The 16,283-nt window shown below is 38.5% G+C and overlaps 1 pseudogene; it reads right to left on the bottom strand.

The window, feature by feature from the left end:
- Positions 1 to 15,470, bottom strand: part of LOC102838837 — a 147,818-nt pseudogene extending 132,348 nt beyond the window's left edge.
- Between the last annotated feature and the right edge of the window lie 813 nt (positions 15,471 to 16,283).

Genomic DNA, 16,283 nt, shown 5'->3' with positions numbered 1-16,283 from the left:
ACTTAATTATTAAATAAAAGCATTTACTATTTGTTCAGTACCATCCTAGACTCTATAAGGAACTACATATTATTTTATGCATAAGACGTGAAAATAGAACAAATACATTACGCTTCTTGTTGTCTTTATGTGCCGTGGAGTCAGTTCCGACCCATAGTGACCTTGTACAGGGTTTCCGAGGCTGTAAATCTTTATAGGAGCGGAAAGCCTCGTTTTTCTCCCACAGAACAACTGGTAGTTTCGAACTGCTGACCGTGCGATTAGGTGTCCAATTCGTAACCACTATGCTACCAGAGCTAATGGCTAAATCTAAGGAACTCTGGTAGCTAAGTGGTTATGAGTCAAGCTGCTAACCTCAAGGTCACCAGTTGGAAACTACAGGTTGATCGGCAGAAGCTAGATGAGGCGTTATGCTCCCATAAAGATTTACAGCCTTGGAAACCCTGTACAGGGTCACTATGAGTTGGAAACAACTCCATGGCATACTACCACCACCACCACCAACGGCTAAATCTTGGATAAACTACACCTTCCATCAGGATCCCTGGTGGCACACTGCATTAAGCTTTGTGTTGCAGTTCAAACTCACCAAGGTCAGCTGTTTAAAGCTATCAGCTGTTCCACAGGAGAATGATGAGGCAGTCTGAACCTGTAAAGATTTACTGTCTCAGAAGCACTAAGGAGTTTTTGTACTCTGTCCTACAGGGTTGCTAGGAGTCAGAATGGACGCAGTGGCCATGGGTCTGAAGTCCTCCCCAGTGGGCCCCTCTTTCTCCACAAGTTCAGCAGGTGGTAACAGTGTCTCCTAGGTTTCCATCCTAGCCCACTCCTCCCTTTTCCTGAGTAATGTTTTCTCTATTCACAGCTTCAACTACTTCCTCACACTGAAGACCCTCAAGTATGCATTTCTAGGTCAGCTCTCTCAAAAATCACTGATAATTTATTCCAGGCTTTCTATTGACTACTTCTACTTGTGTACAACACAAACACCTCAGACTCATCATTCTGATCTAAACTCCCTATTTTTTCCCCTCACCATAAAAACCTGCAGTTCTTTTGTGATTCTTCATTTCATTTCATAACATTGCTTCTTTACAGATGGTCAAATAAACCCTGTATGAATTAACCTCTACTCCCTCATTATATAAATGAGTCAAAAAAGGCCTCTGTGGATTGGTCCAAAGTTGCTTATTTCTTATAGTAAGCTGAGGTTCCATAGCTCAGAAAATTCACAGGTACCAAACTCAAATTTGTACAAACCAATTGTTTAAAGAACAGCCTCCAAAAGGAAGAGTTTTAGATACTTAAAGTCTTGGTGTGGCGCTGTGGGTCAATGGGCTAGACTGCATAGTTGGTTTGAACCAAAAGGTCAGCAGTTCAAGCTTACCAACTGCTCTTTGGAAACCCTATATAGGGCCGACTTGACAGCACTTACAACAACAACAAAGACTGTCTATTTTACGTACCACACGGAAGTCCCAACATTTGCCAGTGGATTTGATTCTGATCGTGGCTGTGATAGTTTTCAATGGTTGGTGTCTTGGAAGTAAATTATCAGACCTTTTTTTACAAATTGTCTCTGAGTGGATTTAAACCTCCAACCTTTTTCTTAGCAGCCAAGCATGGTAAGTGTTTTCATCACCCATGGATTCCTTTAGATAAGATAAACTCCTATAGTAACATGGTCCCTAAAGTGATGTTGCCTTTGGAGTTCTCTGTCCCAGAGACTCCCTATCTTGCTGCAGGAGGACATCTGATGTGGTAAACCAATAAGAAGATTACAGATAGACTGTAATACCCTAAGGTCTTGGCGTGGTGTTGTAAGATAAGCACTGGACTGTTAGCTACAAGATCAGTGGTTCAAATCTACTAGCTACTCCTCAGAAACCCTATACAGAATCACTGTGAGCCAGAACTGACTTGACCTTAACAACAGCAAAACAATAAAAGCAACACCTTTAATCCCAACACCTCCCTGACCCAATGGAAGCGAGTTTCCTAGGGGGAAAGTAAGCAGAGAAAGAGGGTTCAAGAAAGAAGTTCCAGGGGTAAGTGGGCCTTTTAGACGTGTGGTCCTTACACTGTGAAGCTCCTAGATCCAGGGGAAGACTGATGCATGGAGATCTCCATGAAATACCGAACCTACAGATGCTGAAAGGAGACAAGGACTTTTCCCCAGAGCTTGCCCTGGAGCCAGCGTTTGAAGTCTGAATTTGGACTTCTCATCTCCTGAACTGTGAGAATATAAATTTCTGGTTGTTTAAGTGACCCGCTTGCCATATTTCTGTTATAGCAGCACTAGATATTAAGAGACTAACTATAAAATGCACTCAACATGAAAACATGTGCATTTTTGTATCCTTAATAAATGACATGTTGTTGTTCTTGTTAAGTGCCGTCGAGTCAGTTCTGACTCATAGTGACCCTGTATTAAATCTCAGCACCACAATTGTTGTTGTCAAGTGCTGTCGAGTCAATTCTGACCCATAGCGACCCTGCATAGGGTTTCCAAGGAGCAGCTGGTGAGCTTGAACCGCTGACCTTGCAGTTCAAACAGCTTTGCAGTCTGGCACATTAAGCCATAGCGCCACACCAGGACTCCACAATAGGACTCCAATAAATGACATAAAGTCCAGCATATAGTAGGATATCAAGGAGCTCTGATAACGCAGTGGTTACGAATCAGGCTCCGAACCTTAAGGTCAGCAGTTCGAAACTATCAGCTGTTCCACCAGAGAAAGATGAGGCTTTCTACTCCCATAAAGATTTATAGCCTCAGAAACCCTGTACAGGGTCGCTATGAGTCAGTTCCGATTCCACGGCACACAACAACAACAACAATATAGTAGGATATCAGAAAGGTTATATGGGAAAATTAAATTATTAATAATTGGATCAATCAATCAGTTTAAATCAGAGATTCTGTTCATTTTAAACTTAACTGAGTCTCAGAAATGCTAGGTGATTTTTACACAATTAGTCAAAAGCATATTTCTTTGGCTCCAAAGCTAAAGATGGTTTCACAATCACCATACTACTTCATGACTGGAAGTAATGAAAATCTAACCAGGAGTTGTTGTTGTTGTTATGTGCCGTGGAGTCGGTGTGCAAATAAGGAGGATGGTGAAAACACCAAGACTTCTTTCTTGCAATCGAAGATAAGAGATTGAAGAGAAAAATAATTCTAAATTTTCCAATTTAGAAAATCAGGATAATACTAGGTTAATACTACTCCAAATATTAGTATGGAGACCTGGAATGGTACTGTAGGATAAGCACTGAACTACAAGATCAGTTTGAACTGCAAAGCCGGTGGTTCAAATCCATCAGCTACTCCTTGGAAGCCCCGTACAAGGTCACTATGAGTCACAATCCCACAATGACACTTAACAACAGCAATAGCAGTGTTAATATAAGAATACCATTAAGGATAGTTAACGTTTTCCTTCATTTCTTATATGTCAGGTCTAAGAGCTTTTTTATAAATTATTTCTCACTTACTCCTCATGAAAGCATACAAGTAGATGTCTTTATTTTCTAAATAAAAAACCCTGAGGTTTAGGGAAATTAAATAAATTGATTAAGCTCATGACCCTTATAAGCTGACAATGTTTTACTTGAATCTGGTTGTCTCTGATTCCAGGGCCAGAATGAACCTTTAGCTGGAGTTTTCTTTTGATTACATTAGCCATGGTCTGTGTGCCTGTTATAGTACTTCCCAAAGGGCATATAACCAAACAAACAATAATTTTATTCTGAAGAAAGGGTTTTATTGAATATGTTTTGGAAAAAGTATGCACTAACCATAACCCCTCATAAAGGATTATATTGTATATTATCATATTAAGGGTCTCAAGAACACTTTCAATAAAGTAATAGATTTAACTTTCCAAATGTCTTTTAAGCACTCAACCCTTTATTTATTTATAATGTTGACAAAATCCCTCTGAACACACTTTGGGAAATGCTGATTTAGTTTCATTAGATATGCCAATGGTGGTGGTGGCAGTTGTATGCTAGAGTCTGTTCCAAATCATAACTACCCTGTATATGGCTTCAGAGGCTGTAAATCTTTATAGGAGCAAAAAGCCTCATCTTTCTTCCATGGAAGGAATGGTAGATTCAAGTTCATAATTCATTCTGCTACCAGGCCTCCTTATTCATGACAATAAGGGAGATCAAACACAGACAACAAAAGTAAAACAAAGATGAGATGATGTTCTAGTACCTGGGACTTAACAAATTTATTTCAGAGTGAGAAAAATACAATCTTTAGAGAACAGGACAATATATAGTTAAATAACAATTATTTAGAATAGATTAAGTCATTCATAAAAAATGTTAACAATACAGGACAATCTCTGTGTGCCATAAAACATTATGACCAGTTGGAGTTGGGCAAGAGTAAATAGAAGAGGAAAAGGATTTCTTATATTGTTGTATAAAACACAATCCCCTTAATCAGGCGCTGGCAATCCTGATCCTAAAATGCTCATCAGAATGAAGTATACTTTGTTATCTTTCCTGCCTGCAGTTCTATAGATCTGCTTTCACATGCTTGAAGTGGCCCTCCACCCACTATGAGTTCCCAAACAGGCCAAAGTTTTCCCATGTGTACTTATAATTCATAGAATTCACCAAAACATAGGCAGCTACCCTACGTCATATACTCCAGAGGCTTTTCAGAAAATCTTAGCAGAACTGTTCACTATGATCTCAATTAAAAGACAATTATAACTATCTGAAGAAAATAATTCAGATGAGTCTATGAAAGATAGTGTTCATCTTGCTTGGAGATAATCACTGAATCTAACATGATTCTGACTATAAGACAAACCTTTTTTTTTTTTTTTTTTTTAAAAATTTTTATATAACCTTGGAAATGTTGCCAAATTTAGATGCAAAATGCCATTAATTTTAGGATACACTCATATTTCAGACATGTTAGCATATAATAAACGTCTCAGTCTTAGGATTGGTGATACTTTGTATTAATGATGATTAGGTAAGACAGAAGAGGGAAAAGAAAAGAAAAATGAAATGGATAAACAAAAAGTCTATGCCTTGATTTCTTGTTTATTTTAATACCAATGTCATCCGGTTCTCATAATACAAGTGTTCATAACAGTACCCATATTTCCACTTAAAAGTAATAAATTCAACAAATATTTGTTGAAGGCCTAGGGATATAATAATAAACAAAACAAACATATCCAGTGACCTTGGGAGGTTAATAAAAGGAGAAATATTGCTAAGAAATTTAATAAAATAAAACTAACGGTTATGAATAAAAATAGAATTTAAACAATGAGTTGAATTTCTGATCTAATAAATGTCATTTTAACATAAAACAGAGTAGAACCAGCTGCTTGCTTGCTTAATTGTTAACTGTGTGACTTCTGCATTGCTTACTTATGAAAAGGATGAAATGTTTACAAAAATAAGCACATATGAGATATATAACATAAAAGTAATGGATAACCAAGTTAAAAATGAGAGAAATAGATATGGCCAGGACCTGGGAAACAGAAACATGAGGGTGTGGTGGGGTGGATTTGCCTGGGACCTTTGATAACACCTGGAATTTGTCTGAGGAGTGCATCTCAGTTCCTCACACTACTCCAGAGCAATGTGTGTTTTCCTTGGTAAAGAATAAATTCCTGCAGTGTGAAGGGTTTTAAAACAAAACAAAAAAAGCCAAAGCCCAAAATACTAGCTTTTACCATGGGGAAGAAACACAATCTATTAGAGAAGTATACTACTGTTGTTGTTGTCAAATGCTATCGAGTTGATTCCAACCCATAGCGACTCTGTATAGGGTTTCCAAGGAGCAACTGGTGAGCTTGAACCTCCTACCTTGCAGTTCAAATGGCTTTGTAGTCTGGTGCATTAATCCACAATGCCACACCAGTATACTACTGTTGTTATTATGTGCCCGTGGAGTCAGTTCCGACTCATAGCGACCCTGCACAGGGTTTCCAAGGCTGTAAATCTTTACAAGAGCAGAAAGCCTCATCTTTCTCATGCGGAACAGCTGGTAGTTTCGAACTGCTGACCTTGTGGTTCGCAGGCCAATTCATAACCACTACGTTATACAGGCCTATTTTTCTTCTTTTCCTCTCAGTGCCCTCATGTATCACCACTCTTCATGGTTCTCATTATTAAAAAAAAAAAAAAAAATTAAAGAAGAATAAAATGAAAGGAAACTTCAGAAACATTCCCTTATATTTTATATCTACTTAGTCTTCAAAACTAAGAAAAATAACTCTCAGCTTTTACATGCATAGAACCCAAAAGTGAAAATTCAAGTCTCAATTTATCAGTACAGCTTAGAGGAAAGTGATACAGCATAGACTTGATGAAGAATACCCTCAGAGAAACCCAGATTAACAGTCTTGATATTCCCAGTGTTTAGTTTTCTGGCTGAGGCAAGCTGTTTAACTTCTTTGTGTCTCTGCATTTTTATCTTAAAATAGGATTGATAGTATCATACAAAGGTAAGATGAGATAAATGAACTAAGGCATTTAGCATAGTGGTTGATTAATAATAATGACAACAGCAAACACAATAGGGGATGAGTGCTTCCTATATGCCAGGTACTTCCTAAGCCTTTAACAAAATGGTTAAGAATTAAATGCAGATATTTTCAAAATAAGTCCCTCCTTCTTGCCTCCTCACTTCGTCCCTTTAGGTTTTTGCTAAGTGCCATGGAGTCAGTTCAGACCAATAACAACCCTGTATAGAACTTCCAAAGGAGCTCTGGTAGCGTTGTGGTTACGAATCGGGCTGTGAACCTCAAGGTCAGCAGTTCGAAACTACCAGCGGTTCCACGGGAGAAAGATGAGGCGTTCTGCTCCCATAAAGATTTACAGCCTTGGAAACCATGTGCAGGGTCACTATGAGTCGGAACCGGCTCCACGGCACATAACAACAACAACAATAGAGCTTCCAAAGGAGCTCTGGTAGCGTAGTGGTTACGAATCCGGCTGCTAACCTCAGTGTCAGCAGTTTGAAACTACCAGTTGCTCCACGGGAAAAAGATGAGGCTTTCTGCTCCTGTAAAGATTTAAAGCCTCGGAAACCTTGTACAGGGTCGCACATAACAACAACAACATAGGGTTTCCAAGAAGTGATTGGTGGTTTTGAACCACCAACCTTGCAGTTAGTAGTCCAGAATTTAGCCTGCAATACCATACCACAGTAGGTAAACTTGAGGAATCTCAATTCCTGTTGTAGAGTAAGAAAAAGTAAAATTTAACTATAACTCTTGTTCCCCAGCACAGTATATTATTGTAAAGTTACGACTCATAGTGACGTTGTACAGTTTTGTTGTTGTTAAGTGCTGTCGAGTCGGTTCCGACCCATAGCGACCCTAAACAGGGTTTCCGAGGCTGTAAATCTTTACGGGGGCAGAAAGCCTCATCTTTCTCCCATGGAACCGCTGGTAGTTTCGAACTGCTGACCTTGAGGTTAGCAGCCGTTCGTAACCACTACACTACCAGAGCTCCTTTGACAACACTGTAAATCTAGATGGGAACAGAAAGCCTCCTCTTTCTACAGATATTCCAAATCATGTTTTGCTATCCTTTGCTGCCCCATCACCTATTATGATGTACATAGTAGGCACTCAATTAAAATGTATTTCACTGATCTAAAACTGAAAGAAAAAAAAATTATCCTTTATTCTAGGCCAATTTCTTTTGTGAAAAAGTCTAGAAATCATTTGAAGAGAAAGAATCCTCGTCTTGAGGCAAGGAAAACAAATTTCCTTGAATTCACCGCTAAATTGCATTTCTCCTTCCAACCCCATACTTCACAACGGCCAAGGCGTTCTAATGAAAACAGCTAAGCAGAACAATCTATCACTCAGGCAGCTCTTGTACTCCAAAGGCAGATGAATCTTAGAACTGAGGCTTCAAATTATACAGGATGGTGGAGGAAATGAGTGTCAAACCCGCAACTGTGAGGTGACTCAGCTAATGATTCAGAGTCTGCTTCATGTGACATTTAAACTGCTATCCAGCAATCTCACATTCTGTTTAGGTGTGCCATATGTAAAGTACACACTGAAGCTAAAGAGCAGTATTCTCTGTTATGAAGGATTCAGGGGACATTATCTGCTTTTGTGTGTTGTTCCCCCACTTTTGCCCCCCTTTAGTGCCTCTGCCACAAGTTCCACATAGATAAAAGAAGAAAAAGACGTTGAAAATATGACAAATCGAATCTAGAATCAATAGTTTCTAACTATTTCCCTGACTCCAGTGAGTACCCTTTGTGAGAATATAATACATTTGATTTTAATAATGGCAAATTTTTCTAAACACCAGAACTGTGGTTCTATAATTCCCAACAACTTGATTAAGAAATGTGTCCAGCTACTATAAAAATACATGTGCCTACATCTAATAATGCAGCTTCTTATTGATTCTTGAGAGCCTTGTTCATCTCCTTTTCCAAATGTATCAGTGCCTTCAGGTAAATATCCTGAAATCCACCATGATGAGAGTATTTACATCATGAAGCTGGCAAACTACACAACATGGCTTCCCCCCCGGCCCTGGAAAAGCATGAACGAATTCAACCCTAATATGGTTTCCAACGTGGTGCTGTAGGATAAGCACTGGACTGCAAGGTCAGTTTGAATCACAAGGTTGGTGGTTTAATATCACCAGCCACTCCTTGGAAACCATATACAAAGTCCCTATGAGTTGAAATCAACTTGATGGCATTTCACAACAACAACTATTGCTGATAGAGAAGGAACACAGAGTCTCTTCAGTAAGACTATCTAAAAGCATATTTTGTTTAGCATAAACAACACCTAAAAAGAGTAACGATGGAAATTAATGACTACATCATGGCCTGGGTTCAGAAGTCCTTGATAAACTCAGGTTTCTCTCATCCTCAGAGTACCATGGGGTGGGAGTGGGAAGTGGGGCTGTACATCACCGAACCGATAGTTCCAAAAATGGAGGGAAACCCATTTCAACATTGGTACTTTATATCACATGTTTATTATTCATAGCTGGCTATTTTAACACTTGGTTGAAAAAAAGTAAAGCACTATAGTTAAACCATGAAAACTACTAAAAGTGTTTAGAACAGAATAAGAAATAGGTTCAAAGGAAAATCAATATGACAGAAAGCATAAGCTAAGGAAATCCACTGAAGTTGTAGACACCTATTTCTGAGATTCCTGGAAGGCAAGAAAAAGGGGAGAAATAGGAAAGATATATCTGAGATCTGATCTTCAGAAAAAGTGATTTTCTTCTAGCTCTGCAAGAAAATTTCCAAAGAGGCCATTCAGTATAAGAAATTATGCTCTAATTTCCCAAACTGATGGTATTTGCTGAAGACTCAAGCAAAATAATTATCTCATTGTATTTTTATTGTTTGATTAATATTATTTTCTGTAACCAGGCTAGTTTTAGACAAACCTTCATATTCTACAAAGCCTGGAGCTCTTTTTACAGCTATGCTCAAGAGTTGATTAAAGAAGAGTTGGGAATGAAAGAAAGCCAAGTTGGGAAAAAGAAAATGAAGGGAGGTCTCATAGAGGTTCTACAGGATTGTTTCAGTGAGAAAAGAAGAAAAAAAGAGTAAAAAAGAAATTTAAAAATTCTCAATGCAATCTAGTCTCCCAGTTCTGCCCTTTCTCAACTTACAAATAATGGTCAGCACATAGATCCAGGATGCATATTTGTGTGCAAGGATGAAAGGACCCCTAAAGAACCAAGGTATTCATCTGTTCATAGAGCAAAACCATTGATTCCTAGAGCTAGGTGGGACCTTAGAGACAATTTTTTTTTCAACCTCTTGTCTAAGAAGGAATCTGTTTCACAATGCTACTGAGAAGACCTTTACGTCTGGAGGATGGCTACTGGCAGTGATATTCTGCCGTAGAAATTAGCCTATACCTTCTTTGGGATCATTACAAATATGAGAAGCTATTGCCTCATTATGATTCTTAATGTATATTACTACCAATTATGCAAGGGTCTGCCTCTGTCCTATGGATGACACCAGTGCCATGTTTTTCACCTGGCACCCCTTGGGGTACAACAGGATAAGTCCCCTACCCCCCAGTTTAATTTTTCCTCCATGTTAAACATACCCCTTTCCATTAGTCATGTAACTATTTTCATCAGTCATATAATTATTGTTAGCAAAATGAATCCCAGAGGTATTGTATTTACACAGCTTAAGGACTGGGATTTGATAATTAGCCCAGTATTTTATTGATTAGTGTTACTATAAATATTTTATTTGATAATCTGAAGGGGTTTCAAAAATTTTCTGGAAAAATAAATTGAAATGGTAACAGAAATTTTCCCACCAACTTTTTGAAGCCCTCTCATATATTTAAGGAGGTCGGGATATCAAAAGTATGCCAAATTCTGGAACCATACTAAGCATAATTGAATCTATCTTAGATATTTTAGCTAGTATATCAAAGTGCATCAAAGTTTTTTATGGCTATATTTTTTTATTGTGGCATTGCTATATAGAAATGTTAATGAAATGAATGTTCCAGCTTAAAAAAAAAGTTTAGCAATAATTAAGGGATTATTTGTTACAGTTTTCCTTTGAGTCCCTTCTACTACACCAATTTAAACACACACACACACACACACACACACACACACATTAATTCTAGCTCCATTTTTCTTTAACTTTAGCCAATATTTATAAGCACAAAATCTCACAGCACCATCAAAGAAAAACAGTCATTTACAATCCAGGATCACAGAAAACCCTCGTTCAATTTAACTGTTCTTCCTTGTCAAAACGCCGTTTACCAGGAAATCATTTGACATTACAGGGGAAAGACAGAAAGTATTAAGAAAGTATAACAGCAAATTGAAAGAAATATAGTTAAGCATCTCCTATAGGTTAAAACAGAGACATTGATGAACATCTCACACATTTTCCTTTCTAGTTTAGACCAAAAGGCAATCACTAGATTTCCCCTATTATATTTACTATCTCTGTTCTATCTGGAACCAGAAATAGAGATTAGCAATATCTCAGTGCACTTTTGAGTTTTAAAATATGTGGTTTTTCCTTTTCAACAGTTCAACTTGGCTATTTCTTTAGCCCATTCTCAGAAATTAAATGAATTTTCCAGACATTCAAACAACAGCATTAAAAACAGATCTGCCTCAGTAATGCCTCTAAACCACAGAAAGACCATTTGACAATCAGGGGGACATACTGTGGTGTTTCCAAAGAATCTCATTTAATCAAGTCAGCAAACATCTCCCTTAACAATGCAGACCAACCACTGTCTCCAGATATAAAGTTTGAACGGAGATCCAACTGACCTTCAAAGGAGAAATGTGAGACTGCAAGACGTATCCGTGCACATTTTCAATCTGAGAAAGGTTCTTTTCTGATACATGCACAAGCTCAGGTCCTCGTACTTCATGGGTTAGTCGAGGTAAGGAATGATCATGCGGAGCGTCCTCATCTTGATAGCGATACTTCTAGGAAAAATGGAAAAAGAACCCATCAATTTTAAGACTTGTTGTCTAATTTCACTGAGAGGGTGCAGTTTGAACCTACTTCATCAAATAGATGCTAATGTTGAATTTTTTGGAAACCACCATAAACCTAGTCAAGTAGAAGCAAAACTAATACCACCATAATTATCAACCAATACCTATGACTTGCTTCTGCCTTCCAATGTAGTATCTCGGTTTATGAGCTATAAAAGGGTAACAAATAAGATTCAGACTATTTAGCTAAGTAATTAAGGAGGTTATTCTCCAAATGACTAAAGTAGCTAAATATGTATTAAAAATTAAGGCAACAGCTTGGAAATGGAAGAAGAAATAAGTGCTGAACCATAAAACTAAATTCGGATAAAAGACTACCCTCAGAAACCCTTCACAAACTTTTGTTTTAGAATTTGTGACAAGTTTGTTCCTTTGGAATTAAAGAAAATATTTGCCACATATATTATTGTATGAAGATCAAAGTTAATAAAAATTTCTCTCCCTTTCCTTCACCCTCATGTAGGAAGAATATTGATTTGGCTTAGTTGTATTCTAGGGCAAAAGAAAACAGTTTCTAGAGGGAGAGCTTTCAGAGAACTTAAAAAAAAAAAAAAAATCAATGCAAAGAGTATATATGTTTAAACGAGAGGAAAGAGAGAGTATTTCCTTTTCTCTTTTCATCTTCTCTTTAGTATCTTTCTTCCACAGGTATACAACATTAAGAACATCCTCTGAAAAAAGGCCATGTTTTGAGTCTTTTAAGTAAACCTAAGGAATGAGTGCAGGGAATCAGCACTCCAGGCCATAGGATAGCATCAATCTTCCGCTTCAGCTTTGACCTGGGTCTGTCTGTTTGTCTTTATTTCTAATCTATTAGAGTCCCATTGTCTTAAGGCTGTTGGTCTAAGGGGAAAAGGAAACGAGAGAACATTCTGGACCCTATTCTCAGTCCAGCTAATAAAGTACTAGTTTGCTTTGCTTTGCCATTGCACTTTATGCATGGTACAGGAAGGGCAGGGGTCCAAATGCTTTCATCACATCATTTCAGGCTTAACTGTGATTATCTTCCTCCCTATTCCCTAATATGGAGTCCTGGCGTGGAGTTGTAGGATAAACACTAGACCACAAGGTGAGTTTGAACCTCAAGATCAGTGGGTCAAACCAACCAGCCACTCCTCAGAAACTCTATACAGTATCCTTATGAGATGGAACCAACATGGCTGGCACTTAGCGGAAGCAAGAACAACATACTCTAATATTGTCTTCACCAACAATCATTTTTATCACATCTCGTTACTAAGAAATCCATATCTCTGTGTTACACTCAATTTTGAGATACAAAATATGATTATTGGACATCAACTCTCAGGTTGCCTCATAATCCGATGATAACAAAAAGTCTACCCAAGGATTGTTATTTCACTCTGTTGTCTGTTCTTACTTAGAAGCTGCTTATCAGTGATAGTGTTCTCTAGGTAGGCTTTCTACAATGTCCCAAGCTTAATATTATTCTTAAAATAACCATCATTGTAATAATGACACCATGATTGCAGTTTACAAAGCACTTTCGTGTACAGCCATACTTCCTTGTATTGTGCTGCGCTTCATTGTGCCTCACAGACACTGTGAGTTTTACAAATTGTAAGTGTGTGGCAACCTTGAATCAAGCAAATCGATCAGTGACATTTTTCTAACAACATGTTCTCATTTCATGTCTCTGGGTTACATTTTGGCAATCATTCCATTATTTCAAACTTTTTCATATTGCTATTTCATATTTAATAGACTATAGTATAGTAGAAACATAACTTTTAAAAAAATAAAAAATAACAAGTCAGATCATTTCAGTTGGAAACGTAACTTTTATGTGCACTGAGGGAAAAAATCATGTGACTCGCTTTATTACAATATTCACTTTATTACTGTGGTCTGGAACCAAGCCCGCAATATCTCCTGTATGCCTGTACCTCTTTCATTGTAATAATTTTGTCTATGAGAAATCTAATGCTCAGGGAAGCTAAGGGCTTTTTCCAGAGTGACCAAACTAGTGAGCATCATATAATTTGATTTTAAATCTCTTTTTCTATGATATTATCAGTCTTTCTTCTACCCCTGTAAAGAGATTAAGCCCAAATCTGATAACTGCATCAGCTGCTTGGTAGGAAAAAAACGGTACTGAAAACACCGGACAAAATGAGGCTAGAACATTTCTGTGAACTGCAAACTCCACTCTTCTGCCTTTCCAACCCCATGAATAATTTGGGAAGTTAACCTGCTTCAGAAACACAGACCAAGTCTAATATTTATTCATTAACAGTTATGTGGTCACTGGGAGTATAATAATATCATGTTGCCGTTGTTGTTGCTATTGTTAAGTGCCATCAAGTCAGTTGCAACTCAAAGTGATCCTGTATAGGGTTTCTGATGAGCCGCTGGTGGGTTTGAAGCATGAACCTATTGAGTAACAGTTCTACAGCGCCACACCAGGACTCCATACATATACACAGTTTAGTTTCTTTGACTTCCAGACATCTTCTCTCCACATCCGTTGTGGTTGTTATTAGCTGCCATCGAGTCAATTCCTATGCACAACAGAAAAACACTCTGCTGGATCCTGTGTCATCCTCATGTTCCACATCTGCTCCACCTTTCCAACTATCATGGAGGTTTGTCCATCTACTTAGCTACCCTAGCTAGAAAAGCTTGAGTCTGTTAGACTGTATCCTCTCTTTCAGATCCTTTCATTTCAATTTAATAAATCACCTTAATAAATTTAAAATTAATAAGCCATTGAATCTGTCTTACTTATAGACCAAATGATTTTTCAGGCCTAATCTTTCGTTTTCTTTTCCACCCCTTCCCACCCCCATTATTGTTAGGTTCTGGCTCGCATCTACTGTCAGATGTGTTACACCAGCAGCCGCAGGCCCACCCTCTGTCTGCTCTATATTGTACCAGGGAATATTCTGAAAAGTAGAATGCCAAAGTCCTCTCCTTAAAGCCCTCCGATGGCTTTCCAGAGTTCACATCTCTGTATCCTGCCATAAAAGGGAACCCGAAAGTGCTGTGAGTCAAGCATTGGACTGCTAACAGCAAGATCTGCAAGTTTGAATCCAATAATTGCTCCAGAGAAGAAAGATGATGCTATCTGCTCCTTTAAAGATTTATAGTCTCTGACTTTCGGTATGATGGTGGTAAGCAGATGCACTACACGGACCCTCTACAACAAAGATTGTTGTTGTTATTGTTAAGTGCCATCAAGTCAGTTGTGACTCATAGCGACCCTGTATAAGGTTTCCAAAGAGCAGCTGGTAAGTTTGAACCTCTGACTTTGTGATTCAAACTGACCATGTAGTCCAGTGCTTTATCCCACAGTGTCACTACAAGAGACCAAATAAAACAGATATAGATGAAAATCCTGGAACCATGAAGTTCAGAAGAAAGATTAGAGAAGTAGAGTGAGTGCTTGCTGGGAGGAGAAGCTGAGCAGGGATAGCGAGCAAATGAGGCCAGTAAACGAGCGAACAGATGTGGCACAACCATCTTGAACGTGTGTGAGTAGCTCTGGCCACAGAAGGTGGCCTGGCAGAGAAGAGACACGCAGGCTACTGGAAAGGTGCAATTCCTTCTTTTTCACCAAGTTCCCCTGGTAACCACAGGTGTGGCCAGCTCCCAACCTCATCTACTTTCCCTGTTTTCTGGGAGTTCAGAGTCACATCCGTGTTAGGTAGGACTGGCTATGCTGCATTGGTATCAAGTTTTGGTACCTGGACTGAGATGGGCTCTGCTTAGGATCCACAGAACTCACAGAGAGACCAGACCAGCATTTTACCAGGCACACTGCCCCAAGATGCCCTATGACCCTCACAGATACTGAAACTATCTCCATCAAGGGCCTCCACAAACTACATCTGGTTGAGGACCTGAACATAGACAACACTTACACCTATACCTAGAGCCAGGAACTCCATTGTCATATTCCTCCTACCCCCATCTCATGAGCTCCTTGGCTTTAGGAGCCGCCCAGAGTTTTCTCCTCTCCAGGTCCAACCCCTGCACTGTTTCTGTTATTTTTGTTTGGGGATTTTTTTTTTTTTTCTTTCACTTTCTTGTTTCATTGTTTTTATTTGTTTATTCTTTTTCCTCCTTCTTGTCTTTCCATTCCCTTAAATTTTATACTTTCTAGCTCCACTTTTGTTTTACCTTATTGTCTTCTGTCTCTCATTTCCCTTCTTTCTTTTTCCCCTTTTGATCTTTCTTTACTAATATCCACTCTTTCTCTTTTCATATTCCCTGTTCCTGGTTTTTCTAAAGGGTTATTTTTATTTTTTCCTTTTATTTTCTCTTTTATAGTTCCATTTTCCTGTCCCTCTTTTCTCATTTTAGTTTAGTTTTGTTTAGTTTTTTTCCTGGTTGCTACCTGTTTTTAATTAATTTTCTTCCTTTTTATTTAATCTTTTCATTGTTGGTTGGTTGGTTGCTTATTCTATTTTGCTTCCTGGTGTGAGTGTGTGTGATTGTGGGGGTGAGAGTGGGGGACATGTTCTCCTTTATCCTACCTAATAGGAGACAGCAATAGCGTCTAAACAGCCCAAATAAAACTATTCCCTGTGCAGCTCCACCCAATGGACAAGAACTAATACCAGCCCCTGTTGTTGTTGTGAAGTGCCGTCAAATTGATTCCGACCCATAGCGACCCTGTATAGCGTTTCTGAGGAGCAGCTGGTGAGCTTGAATCACCAAGCTTGCAGTTCCAATGGCTTTACAGTCTGATGCATTAACCC

This window comes from Chrysochloris asiatica, unplaced genomic scaffold (genome assembly GCF_000296735.1).
Source record: "Chrysochloris asiatica unplaced genomic scaffold, ChrAsi1.0 scaffold00074, whole genome shotgun sequence".
Lineage (NCBI taxonomy): Eukaryota > Metazoa > Chordata > Mammalia > Afrosoricida > Chrysochloridae > Chrysochloris > Chrysochloris asiatica.
Note: the sequence above shows the minus strand (reverse complement) of the source record. Positions and strands in the feature narration are given on the sequence as shown.